Below are 3779 nucleotides of genomic sequence, written 5' to 3' on the forward strand. Positions count from 1 at the left end.
TATATCTACGGTTATTTTTTTTAAAGTTACACCAAAAACCAAAATCGATTTTCTCGAAAACAGATTTTGCGTAAAAATTCCCGTTTTTCCTTAATTTTTCTTTTGTTTTTCACGGCGCTTTTGAAAACTATTGGAAAAATTTTACTTTTGACCCCCCAAAGTACCAACTAGATTCACTTTCCTATCAGAAAAGGTACTGTTGAAGAAAATCCAAGCACTTTTACTGTCCTAAAACGTGATGACAGACACAAAAATAAAAAAATAAAAAAAAAATAAAAAAATAAAAAAAAAAAATAAAAAAAAAAAATAAAAAAACACACATCATTGTAAAATCAATACATTCATCGTTCCACTCAGAATCTAAAATATGAAATATAAATAATATTAAGTAAGAAATAATATAAAATATAAAATACTATAATATATAATTCTATGTATAATGGGTAATATAATCACAAAAACCATCAAAAGCATGAAAATTAAATATATCAACCTGGATATCATTAGCTAATTTCATTAATCTATTTAAAGGCGAGACAAGTGAGACTAATTTGTCCTTTGAAATTGAATGTAATTATGCAGTAATCATGTAAATTGTAATTTAACCAATTCAAGGTTAAAATTCCCAAGCTGCCTATTTATATCACCATAAATTATATTTTCAAACAGGCTGAATTTTATTGGTACGTTAATTTTTTTTTAATGTTTGAGTCTGAATTTTTGTCTGCTGATTTAAAAAAAAATTGCAAAAAAAAAGTTTTTGTGGTGTGTATTGAAAAAGATAATAATAGGGGCCTCAAGGTTTTGGTTTGCACACAAGCCTCAAGTCTATCGAAAATAAAAATTAGTCAATCAACAAATATATATTTTAACACTTACATCCCGCCATAGTAAAAATAATTAATTGTAAAATATTATATAACAGGTTAGGAATAATTACGGCATTGTGACCAAGACCCGACTAGATATTTTTTTTTGAAATAATACTTCTTGAGTACACTCAATTCTTTTCTATGTATAAGAAAGACTAAAGTGTTTGATACCAATAATGTCTATTGTCTACCGTAATATTAAGAACGATTGTTGCAAATGTTCCCGAGTATGAACCTCGGTATTAATCGTTTAACCCTCAAAATAAAATATTTTGTTAAATTAAACCTTTTAATTAGCTTATAAATAATTTAGTAGTTCAAATATTTATTGAATACTTAATCGATACTATTATTTAATATTGAGCTACTTAAATGGTTCAATCTGAAGAACTAAAATTGATAATTGCTATATTTTAGTATCTATTACGGATGGCAAACCTAAGTAACCCCCTTGCATGAATATAATATAATTGATTTATCAGTATATTGATTGCTATAGATATTTGAAAGTGTGCAAAACATGATATGGGATCCATAAAACGAATTTTGCACCAATTAATGGGGCATATTGTGCGTTTACCATTAGCGTCGAAATACTAAATATTAAAAATGTTGGGCAAGTCGGTGTTGCTCTGCTGTACAGTAGGTTACAAGTGGGTCACTGTAATTGATGGTGTTATATTTTAATTCAATGATATAATATCATTGTATAAGTAAAACGATTCTGAGCGAAGACGGTCAGTTAGCCTATGATATTATTGTGAATATAGTAATATTTATATACCTAATTATATATAACCTATTTACGAGGAACCTTAATTTAAATTTTCAATTCTTTACTATAAAAGTTGAACATTTTATAAATTTTTAACTACTTACAAAATAATTATAAAATTTTATATTTGATAAATTTTGTCGAAATTCGAACTTCAAATGCTCATAATAAAAATTGTAGCTGTGTATTTTTAATATTTTTCAACTGCTATTGTAACAATATACTATCAGAAGTCTTTTATTAAATTTTCACTTGTTTTTTTCCAACAAATAAAATTGTATTGACAATAATTGTCTAATAATTAAGAATATAATTATAAATATATTTATAAATATAAAAAAAAAATTAATGACAATGTTCGTAATTAGCTCAAAAAGATTTAAAATATTATCAAAATTTTATGGTGTATAGAAAAAGAAAATATAAACATTCAGTAGAATTTTCATGTATCTACAGTTCTTCATTTTTTAATAACAATAAAAAAACAAAACCGCTACGTGAGAAATCGAGCGAGCATCCAATCTTGTAAAAATATGAACTTTCAAATCTTAGATTTAAAAAGGAACATTTTTATGAATTCTCAATTCAAAATAATTTGCTAATTTTCGTGATTTTCCCTATTTTGTGAAAATTTTAACTTTAAATACTTTAAAAAAAAACTGTGACTAAGGATTTTTAATATTTTTTTACCCAACAAATAAAGTTTTAGAAAAAAAGACTAATAAAATTGGAAACTAAAAATGTTCCTAAACATTTCAAAACAAATCAAAATATTTTGAATAGTTCATTGTGTATAGACAATTCGAATATAGAACACTAGTGAAAATTACATGTATATACCTACATTCATTTGTTTTAGAGTTACACCAAAAACCAAAATCGATTTTGTGGAAAACTGATTTTGCGTAAAAATTGCCGCTTTTCCTTAATTTTTATGTTGTTTTTCTCGGCGCTTTTGTAAACTATTGAGAATTTTGAATTTTTACCTACTGAATGCACTAACTAGATTCAATTTCCCATCAAACAAGACACTGTTGAGGCAAATCGAAGCAGCTTTTTAGATAAAAATGTATGATGTGTTTAATTTCTATAGCTATTGAAGGTAAAACAATGGTCCCCATAAGTTATGAAAACTGTAACCAAAAAAATCTATAAAATATACACCTAGACGCTAATTAGTATTTTTTCTATGGATAATTTCAGTACACATTGGGAAGAAATTAGATAGGTATTAAAAAGGAGAATAACGATTTTAGTTGTTATGTTTTAATTTACATCTACGTATTGTATAATACCTACTAGCTGATCCCGTGCACTTCGTTACCCGTTAAATGTACAAACTGTATACGACTCAAACTTTGTTCAATGCGTTATTTAATATTCGGTGTGTGACGTTCTAGATTTATCTTAACTTTTCTGTTGCCCAGGATAAAAATTATGATTCACAGCAGTACATTATAAGGTAGGCAATCTACCTGCGGTAGATGCTGTTTGTACGTAAGTGTATGATTTAACTGTAAAGTATCAAAGTTATGCCAAGTTTGTCGTTTTTACTTAATTCCACATACGATATAATCAATTAATACAAAATCTTAACCTAACCGTACTAAAATCCGATGAGTAAAAAAAAAAACATTTAATCCTTTTTAAATAAATTAGCCTATTTTCTTCCCAGTGGTCTAACCTACACACAAACATTCATATATATTTACAAAAAATAATAATACAAGTCAACAAACATGCCCAATAACCAATAGCAACCAGGGGCGTAATTACGGGGGTGGATATGGGGGATAGATCCCCCCCATGAGCTGTATTTATATATTGTCTTATACTCTTATACCTACAAATAGTTCATATACAAACTTATAAATTATTACGAAACTAGAAAAAAAATAAAATGTTTAGTTTTTTTGGTATAAAAATATTTACCCGGTAAACGATTAGCATATTTCAAAATAAATGGTCTGATTCATTTTAATTCTTATTTATTAATAAACACTTTGTGCCCTGCCACACACTGTACCAAATTACAGTACCTATTTCCTACACATACATGCATACACATTATAGGCGGTAAGTAATTCGATAATGGGAAAAACCCCCATTCCAAAAACATATTATAATAATAA

This window comes from Acyrthosiphon pisum, chromosome A2, assembly GCF_005508785.2.
Source record: "Acyrthosiphon pisum isolate AL4f chromosome A2, pea_aphid_22Mar2018_4r6ur, whole genome shotgun sequence".
In the NCBI taxonomy this organism is placed as follows: domain Eukaryota; kingdom Metazoa; phylum Arthropoda; class Insecta; order Hemiptera; family Aphididae; genus Acyrthosiphon; species Acyrthosiphon pisum.